The following is a 10837-nucleotide window of genomic DNA, read 5'->3' as shown; positions in this document are numbered from 1 at the left end:
GCTTCACACATTTTTTTTTCTCATACTTATCTGTTTCTCTTAGTTCTTTGGTTCTATTTCCCTTCCACCCCCACCATTAATGTAGAGAGCAGTGATGGAGCTGCAACCAAGTGAAATATCAAGCTTGATTAGTTACGGGTAGTAGGGGAAGTAACTGCCGCAATAAGCAAGCTACACCCATGCTTATTTGTTTTACCCAGACTGTGTTATTCAGCCCTTATTGGTTGTTTTTCTTCTCCCCTGCTGTTGAAGCAGGGAGTTATGCTGGATATGCGTGTAGTATCAGTTTTTCTTCTCCCCTGCCGTTGAAGCAGAGAGCTAAGCTGGATATGCGAGCCTAAAGTTGGAATAAATGCCAGATATTGGTTGACAGATGAAGTTGCAGAACAGTGTTTCAAAAAAGCATCATGTGTATTCTATAAAAGAAAAAATATCCAGTCAGGGAAAGGCCTTATATTATCTACAGTCTTTCTACACCTCCTACCACATGAAAAAGAGAGGTAAACTATAAAGGACCATTTTGGCCGAATTAACCTAGACACCATGACATTTAAGGGGTGTGGATTCATATTTAGATCCAACCAATGAAATGAGAGACAAACAATCTTCTTGTTTTATTATATGAGAACACACCATAAAAAGAGGTAAGGCTAAGACCAGAATTTGGCATCAGCCCTATTGCAATTTGGGCATCCAACCAGGTCCCAGTGTAAATGTGACCAGAAGGAGATAGATCATTATAAAGATCCATAGCAAAGCAGATGTAGCCAGATCTTTGGCATATGGGCATCCAGTCAGCCGAGCCACAGATGTGACTAGAAAGAGAGAGACCAGACCATGCCAAAGCTGGGCCTCAGACCTTCAAGGAGACATGCAGAGGCAACATGGACTCCTGGTCATATTACAAGATACTTCACTTCAAGAGCAGTAAGAAAGGAAGGAAACTGGATAGAGAGCACTGTTTCCATATATCATATGGTATGGGGTATTGAACATATAATAAAATACATATTCACCTATACAAATCAGCAAAATATTACATTATATACATTATCTCAGAGTCTTTAAATTTGTGCCAGAGAGAGTGAAAGGTGCCAGATTGAATGTATGGTAGGCACACATTGCTCGCCATCCTATTCTCCAACTGGGTTTCTACCACCAGGGTACATTCAGCATACAATAGGATAAAGGCCCAACCTTTCCACCATAAAACTTTCCTTCTGTCCTTAAATCCCAATGTTGGTGGAAGGATCCCTCCCCTACCACACTGGCCTCCTACAAAACCGCAATGATCTATTATAGGGCCACCATTATTCGTACCAAAAGGGATTTCTATGCCAAAAGAATACACGGCTTCCTATACGACCCAAAAACACTATTCTCATATGTTGCAGCACTCACCACCCCTATTCCTCCTATCATCCCAGAAGAAAAGGCCCAAAACAAATCCACAGAGCTGGCAGTTTTCTTTGACAACAAAATCAAAAATTTACTTATTCCGCTGACATCTTCCAACTCTACTCCAAACTCCCAGCCTCCACCTAGCCAAAACTACTCCCCAATGATACACAAATAGTCTCTAGAATCTTTTGATCTTACATCATCCTTGGAAATCAAATCTATCATCAAGAAAATGAAGCCCTCATAGCACCCAATAGACCAAATTCCGACCAAACTCCTTCTCACAATCCCGAACACCATCGCCAAACCTCTGGCCGACATCATAAACTGTTCCCTCACTCAAGGAACAGTCCCGCGACCGACGGAACCCGAAGACAGCCGCACCGTCCGGAAGAGCTGGGAGGAGGGCCGCGCAGCCGGCGCAAGGACCCATCGGGGTAAGGCCTCTTTTCCTCGCCCTACCGCTGACTGTCCACCGCCGGCCACGAGGCCGCTTTGACTCACCACAGACGTCCCTCGCCGACTTCGCTGCACGCCGCTCACGACCCCCCCGAAGACCAGAGGCGCACGAACGACGTCATCGAGCCTGCGACGCCAAGGGGATTTAAATCCCTGCTCACTCCCCGGGCGTTCCTTCCCACCGCGACCGACGGAACCAAAAGACAGCCGCACCGTCCGGAAGAGCTGGGAGGAGGGCCGAGCAGCCGGCGCAAGGACCCATCGGGGTAAGGCCTCTTTTCCTCGCCCTACCGCCGACTGTCCACCGCCGGCCACGAGGCCGCTTTGACTCACCACAGACGTCCCTCGCCGACTTCGCTGCACGCCGCTCACGACCCCCCCGAAGACCAGAGGCGCACGAACGACGTCATCGAGCCTGCGACGCCAAGGGGATTTAAATCCCTGCTCACTCCCCGGGCGTTCCTTCCCACCGCGACCGACGGAACCCAAAGACAGCCGCACCGTCCGGAAGAGCTGGGAGGAGGGCCGAGCAGCCGGCGCAAGGACCCATCGGGGTAAGGCCTCTTTTCCTCGCCCTACCGCCGACTGTCCACCGCCGGCCACGAGGCCGCTTTGACTCACCACAGACGTCCCTCGCCGACTTCGCTGCACGCCGCTCACGACCCCCCCGAAGACCAGAGGCGCACGAACGACGTCATCGAGCCTGCGACACCAAGGGGATTTAAATCCCTGCTCACTCCCCGGGCGTTCCTTCCCTCCGCGACCGACGGAACCCGAAGACAGCCGCACCGTCCGGAAGAGCTGGGAGGAGGGCCGCGCAGCCGGTGCAAGGACCCATCGGGGTAAGGCCTCTTTTCCTCGCCCTACCGCCGACTGTCCACCGCCGGCCACGAGGCCGCTTTGACTCACCACAGACGTCCCTCGCCGACTTCGCTGCACGCCGCTCACGACCCCCCCGAAGACCAGAGGCGCACGAACGACGTCATCGAGCCTGCGACGCCAAGGGGATTTAAATCCCTGCTCACTCCCCGGGCGTTCCTTCCCACCGCGACCGACGGAACCCGAAGACAGCCGCACTGTCCGGAAGAGCTGGGAGGAGGGCCGCGCAGCCGGCGCAAGGACCCATCGGGGTAAGGCCTCTTTTCCTCGCCCTACCGCCGACTGTCCACCGCCGGCCACGAGGCCGCTTTGACTCACCACAGACGTCCCTCGCCGACTTCGCTGCACGCCGCTCACGACCCCCCCGAAGACCAGAGGCGCACGAACGACGTCATCGAGCCTGCGACGCCAAGGGGATTTAAATCCCTGCTCACTCCCCGGGCGTTCCTTCCCACCGCGACCGACGGAACCCGAAGACAGCCGCACCATCCGGAAGAGCTGGGAGGAGGGCCGCGCAGCCGGCGCAAGGACCCATCGGGGTAAGGCCTCTTTTCCTCGCCCTACCGCCAACTGTCCACCGCCGGCCACGAGGCCGCTTTGACTCACCACAGACGTCCCTCGCCGACTTCGCTGCACGCCGCTCACGACCCCCCCGAAGACCAGAGGCGCACGAACGACGTCATCGAGCCTGCGACGCCAAGGGGATTTAAATCCCTGCTCACTCCTCGGGCATCGCGCGCCTGGCGTCGCGCGCCGAAGGAGCGCAACAAAGGGGCCTGCCCCTTTGTGCGCCCCTTCGTGCAGCCCCTAGTGCGGCCATAAGACCCCACCTTATCCGTAACCCCCCTCTACCTTGCCTACGAACCACACAAGTGTGACACACTGTCGCTGGCCGCAGTATCCTCCGACTCCGCCGCCCCTGACCAATTTCCTTCACCTCACACATCGGTGTACGTCCCCTCCCCCCCCCCCGCCGGAGAGACCCAACCCCGCCCAGTGCCCTTACCTGTACACCAACCACAGCGTACTGGCAAAAATCCCTCACCCCCTGACCTCACCCTTCCAATCCTTACCTACTTCCCAAGTCCTATCTCCTCTCTGTAGTTCTACCCCACAGCCAAACTTTGTCAGCTCTCCAAAAGACCCACACCCAGATAACCTCATCACCTGCTCAGCCTCAAGCTGCTCAGCCTCAATCCTCAACCAAACCTCATCTCCTCCTCACACAGTTACCACACTTCCTCCCCGACATCAATCCCACGAGAAGACACAGCAACCCCTCATCCTCAACTCATCCCCACCATGAATCCACCTTGCAAATCCCCCCTCCAGCCCGGATACAGGCATCTGATCAACATCCCCTTTAAGAAACACGCCAAAAACCTCGTCTTCCTCACCTTCCTCCTTATCAACGCTCAATCACTCACCAAAAAATTCATGCTACTAGCCGATCTCATCCAAGATAAAAAACCTGATTTCATCGCAATTACAGAAACCTGGCTCCAAAACACTGATCACGTAATATCAAACCAAATAACCCACCCCGACTATGACTTATTCTCCATCCCCCGCAAGGCCCGCAGGGGAGGTGGCCTTCTCCTCACCATAAAAAAGAAGTTCAACATGAAATTGATACCAAACAACTTACCAAAGAAGTACGAAGTTGCCCTCTTCGACGCTGAGACTCTACAAATCTGTCTAATATACTGCCCCCCCAAGCTACTAGAAAACGATCTATCCCCTCTCTTAGAATACCTGATCTCAAACATTAACACAAAAAAACCCACCATTATACTAGGAGACTTCAACCTCCACGCAGATGCCATCCCTCAATCTCAAAGCTGCCAAACTCTTCTCGATATGCTCTCCAGCTTCAACCTGCACCAACTTGTAAACCTCCCTACACACAAAGCAGGTCACACGCTAGACCTAATCTTCACCAACCAACACTTCACCAACCCACAAATATCATCGAATCCCGTCCCATGGTCAGACCACTTCATCATACAATGCCAGACACAACTACTGAGCAACATCTTAAAGAACACCTCTGACAGACCATCCTTCAAATACCGACCCCCCTTTCAACTTGACCAACTTCAAGAAGAACTTTCTAAGCAACTCAGCAACCTAGATCTCTCAAACTCTAACAACGCTATTCAATCATGGATCAACCTCACGGAGCAAACCGCCAACAACATAAACCCCCTAAAAATCAAAATCATCAAAGAAACCAACCATCAAAACAACCCCTGGTTTAACTCTCACCTCAGATCAATAAACAGCAACCTAAGGAAACTAGAAAAAGAATGGAAAAAATCCAAATGCCCAGTAACCACTCAGCGTTACCGCACCCTACTCGCCTCATATAAAAAGGAAATCTTGAACACCAAACGGGACTACTACAGTCTTAAGATAAAGAACTCCGCAAACAGCTCCAACGCTTTATTCAACATTGTAAGAAACCTGATTGAAGAAAACAACAACAACCACTGCACCACCTCACCTAATGAAAACAACCTAAGTCAAGACCTAGCAATGTTCTTCTGGAACAAAACAAACAAGATCACCAACTCCTTCAGCACCCCCTCAAACACAGCAGATCAAAACATCAAACACACCAATACACCCTGGACAAACTTCACTCCTATTTCCAACAAAGCCGCCGAAAACTTAATTAAAAAAATCAACCCAGCACGCCACGACCTGGACTCAATCCCCACCCGATACCTGAAAGAACTGGCACACACCATCGCCCCGACTATAGCAGCCATCATTAACAAATCACTCGAAGAAGGGATACTCCCCGCACAACTAAAAACAGCAACCATCACCCCTATCTTGAAAAAGAAAAACCTCGACCCGTCTGATCTAAATAACTACCGCCCCATCTCAAACCTCCCACTCCTAGCCAAGCTGACCGAAAAAGCGGCCTTGATTCAGCTGAACGAGCATCTAGAGGACAACAATATCCTCCATACTTCACAACACGGATTCAGAAAAAACAGAAGCACCGAAACCCTACTAATCAACCTTTCAAACACATTAATTAGAGGTCTAGACAACAAGCTAAATCATCTACTTATCCTTCTAGACCTCTCTGCGGCTTTCGACACGGTGGACCACAAGACCCTGATTGACAGCCTAGCACACATCGGCCTGACCGACAATACACTAAAATGGTTCACATCCTTCCTAAAAGATAGACTCTTCAAGGTCGCCATTAACAACAACTCTTCTAGCCCCCTACCACTAGACACCGGGGTACCACAAGGCTCCGCCTTATCTGCAACCCTCTTTAATATATACTTACTCCCACTCTGTCACTTCATCTCAAGTCTGGGCATAACATATTTTATGTATGCAGATGACATTCAACTTATCATCCCCATATCAAACACCATCGAAGATGCTCTGAAATCAACAGCCAAGCACCTAATCGACATCAGAGACAAACTAAGCCAGATGAAACTCTGTCTCAATATGAATAAAACCGAATGCATCCTCATAGGCAAACACAACCCTGGATCAACTACCGCACCACACTTCCTTCAAATTGACAACCACAGCATCCAACTCAAAAACGCAACAAAAGACCTTGGAATCTGGATTGACAGCGACCTCAACCTAAAAAAGAACATCGCCATGAAAACGAAAGAAGGCTTTCTGAAACTCCACCTCCTGAAACACTTGAAACCACTTATCCACCAGCAAGATTTCCGCACAGTTCTGCAATCTCTAATCTTCAACAGCCTTGACTATTGCAACTCCCTGATGATCGGCCTCACAAAATCCACCATAAAGCCACTCCAAATGCTGCAAAACGCCGCTGCAAGAATTCTAACTGGCAAGAAAAAATCAGATCATATCACTCCCGCCCTGAAAAGCCTACACTGGCTTCCCATAGCTCAAAGGATTGAATTTAAAACGCTAACAACTGTCCACAACTCAATCTACAATGCAGCCAACCCCGCCCTAATTGACATGATTCACCTTCACAAAGCACAACGGACCACCAGAACAGAAGGCAAAATGACCCTAGACATACCTTCCCCCAGCATAGCCAAACTAACAGCCACGAGGAACAGAGCATTCTCCGTCGCAGGACCCAAATTATGGAACACCCTTCCCCATTACTTAAGATCACTCAATGACAGCAAATCGTTCAAAAAAGAACTCAAAACCTGGTATTTCAACCTAACCTTCCGCGACGGAGTCGGCTAAGCCATCCACATCCCTCTTCCCACCTCTTCCCCCCTCCTTTCCTTCTACCACCCCCCCTCCCTAACTAATACCCAAACACCGCCACCTTCTTCCCCCGTCCTCCCCTCCCCCACCCCCTCCCTGACCTCCCACCCCTCCCCTCTCCCTACCACCCCTATGGCATCCCATCCTCCTTCACCCCCCCTCCCGCCCTCTCCTCCTTGTCTCTTGTTCTTCAATTTTTGCTACACAGCCCTCTATCCAGCCCGCCTCAGCTGATTCCCCCTAGCCCCCCCCCACCCTATCTCAGCTCCCTGCTAGAGTGCCCCAGTGACTGTTGTCACCAACCTGTTTACCAAGTTATTTAAGTTATATAAGATGTTATATTCATATTTGTATAAGTTACCAATTGGTCACCACTATGTATAAGTTGTTTATCCTGTAAACCGGAGTGAAGGCATCCCGCTATACTTCGGTATAAAAAAGCCTCGAAATAAATAAATAAATAAATAAAAACAGCCTCTCTGAAACCCTTACTAAAAAAACCTAACTTGGACCTATCCAACCCTATAAATTTACACCCCATTGCCAACTTACCCTTCATAGCCAAGCTAATGGAAAAACTGGTCAACACTCGACTCACAGACTATCTCGACTCCCACAACATCCTGATGGGCCTTGACAAAGGTCAATCCTACCTGCTAGCTCTTCTAGACATTTCCGCAGCGTTCGACACAGTTAACCACACAATCCTCATCAACCATCTGATGGAAATAGGCATCTCAGGCTCTGCACTCCTCTGGTTAAAATCCTTTCTAAGCGACAGGTATTACTAAGTAAAAATAATCAACAAAGAATCTCCCCCCGTAGTTTCCAAACAAGGAGTACCCCAGGGTTCCTCTCTTTCCCCGACCCTATTTAACATCTATCTTCTCCCCTTATGCCAATTACTCAATAACCTCAACCTCACCTACTTTATTTATGTGGACGACGTGCAGATCCTAATCCCCATCAAGAATCCCATCTCCAACACTCTAAACTATTGGAATAGCTGCCTTCACACTATCAATCTCCTTCTCATGAGCCTCAGCCTGGTTCTCAATATGTCCAAAACCGAACTTCTGGTCATCTCCCCCAATGATAATAACCCCCTAGCCAGCACCACAAATATACCATTAATAAGCCAAGTGAGAGACCTTGGAGCCACCCTAGACTCCAGAATGAACCTTAAAAAATTCATCAACACCACCACTAAAGAAGGCTTTTATAAACTACAGGTCCTAAAACAGTTAAGACCTCTCCTACACTTCCATGACTACGGCTCTGTCCTTCAAGCCATACTATTCTCAAAGATTGATTATTGCAATGCACTTCTGCTTGGTCTCCCTGCCTCCTCTACCAAACCTCTTCAGATGCTGCAAAGCGCTGCAGCCAGAATCCTCACAAACTCTCGCCGTATGGACCACATCACACCGATTCTAAAAATAATGCACTGGCTACCCATCCACTACAGAATACTCTTCAAGACACTGACCATCATTCACAAAACCATATATCAGCAATCCTCTCTCCAACTTACCATACCCCTCGAACTACACTCCTCATCAAGGCCAATCAGATCTGCATACTGGATGACTTTACAGACATCCAGTTCCATAGCAAACATAGAATTCGCGCTATTTAACTCTAAACATCTGATCATTGCACTAATCTACGCTCCCCCCGGCATTCTTGAATCAAACCCTTCCACTATCATAGAGCTAACAGCAAAACACTTGAACTCCGGAAAACCAGCCATCTTGTTGGGAGATTTCAACCTCCATGTGGATGCCCAACCTCAATCCTCTAACTGTAAAACTCTTCTCTCCTCCCTCAACCATATGGGATTCAGACAAATAGTAAAAGATCCCACCCACAAAGCAGGTCACACCTTAGACCTCATCTTTATTAACGAAGGTCTCTCATCTCACTCCACTCCTACCTGTTCCACAGTACCTTGGTCTGATCACAGCATCATCACATCTATTTTAGAGATATCTGAACCTCCCCCCCACACAACTCAAACTATCTCCATTTCGGTTAGAAAACAGTGCTCAGGAGACCACCTAAGCAAACATCTGACTAAGGAACTAAAGAACCTAGACCTCACAGACATCAACTCAGCCACAGCTTCTTGGTTCAACATCACCAACAAGGTCGCCGATCAAGTATGTCCCATGAAAACAAAGACCATCAACCCAGACAAAGACAACAGGAAGCCATGGTTCACTACAGAGCTGAAGTCTCGCAAACACGAGCTTAGAAGCAAAGAAAACCAATGGCGAAAAAACCCAACTAAAACATCCCTCCTCAACTACAAATCATGTCTTAACACATACAGAACCGAAATCAACAAAACCAAGAAAGAATTCTTTTCCAAAAAAATACACCATTTCTCATTTGATTCAAGAGCACTCTTCGCCTATGTTTCAGCCCTCACAAAACCTCCTGGTCCGTGCATCCCAGACGACCAAGCTCTTAAAAAAGCTGACGAGCTGGCCAACTACTTTGACAACAACATTACCACTCTCGTTGCCCCTCTCAAAGGGACACCCCCGCACACCAACATCACCAGCTTCCATAGCTCGCAAGCATCTACAGCACCCGCTCTTCAACCCAACACTCACACACCAGAGCTCACATCCCTTGAACCCACGTCCACCTTGGAAATAGCAAACATTCTCAAGAAGATAAAACCATCTTCTCACCCCCTGGACCATATCCCATCAAACCTGCTGAGCTCCATCCCTGACATCGTAGCCAAGCCACTAGCAGATATCATTAATCGCTCTCTCGCCCAAGGCCAAGTTCCCAATCAACTCAAGCCTGCAAGGCTCAAACCTCTCCTCAAAAAACCCAACCTTCCCACAACAGATCCGGCTAACTACAGACCAATAGCAAACCTTCCTATGTTAGCCAAAATTATGGAGAAAGTGGTTAACCGACAACTTTCGGAATTCCTCGATGACAACAATATCCTCACCAATAACCAATTTGGATTCCGGAAGAATAAGAACACCGAATCACTATTAACTACTCTAGCTGACACCATCATCTTCAATCTTGAAAAAGGCCATCCTTGCCTCCTCGCACTCCTGGATCTGTCAGCGGCGTTCGACACCGTGAATCACACCAGCTTACTACAACGACTCACAGATATCGGCATCACAGGAGCAGCGTTCAACTGGTTTAAATCCTTCCTAGAGAACAGAACATACAGAGTCAAAATAAATAACAAGGAATCTCATCCCATCCAAGCCAATATGGGAGTACCACAAGGATCCTCACTCTCCCCCACCCTCTTCAACATTTATCTTCTCCCACTCTGTCACCTACTCTCCAACCTCAAGCTTACCCATTTCCTATACGCGGATGACATTCAGATTATCATCCCCATAACGGACACCTTACACAAGACCATGGCCTTCTGGAATAAATGCCTCTCATCCATCAACGAGCTGTTAAGCAGCCTCAACCTGGTTCTGAACACCAACAAAACAGAAATCCTGATAATAGCACCGGAAAAACACACCGCGCAGACCTCAAGCAATTCTCCAGACATCTCAGGATACACCACCTCACCACAAGTCAGAGATCTGGGTGTGATATTAGATGACAGATTCAACCTCAATAAATTCGTCAACAACACCACCAAAGAATGCTTCTTTAAATTACAAGTTTTAAAGAAACTAAAGCCACTTCTACGCTACAGAGACTTCCGCACAGTACTCCAAGCCATCATTCTCCCGAAACTAGACTATTGCAATTCACTTCTGCTGGGACTTCCTGCATGCTCTACCAAACCCCTCCAGATGGTGCTGAATGCCACAGCAAGAATTCTCACCAACGCCAAAAA

Source organism: Rhinatrema bivittatum, chromosome 7, assembly GCF_901001135.1.
Source record: "Rhinatrema bivittatum chromosome 7, aRhiBiv1.1, whole genome shotgun sequence".
Classification (NCBI taxonomy): domain Eukaryota; kingdom Metazoa; phylum Chordata; class Amphibia; order Gymnophiona; family Rhinatrematidae; genus Rhinatrema; species Rhinatrema bivittatum.
Note: the sequence above shows the minus strand (reverse complement) of the source record.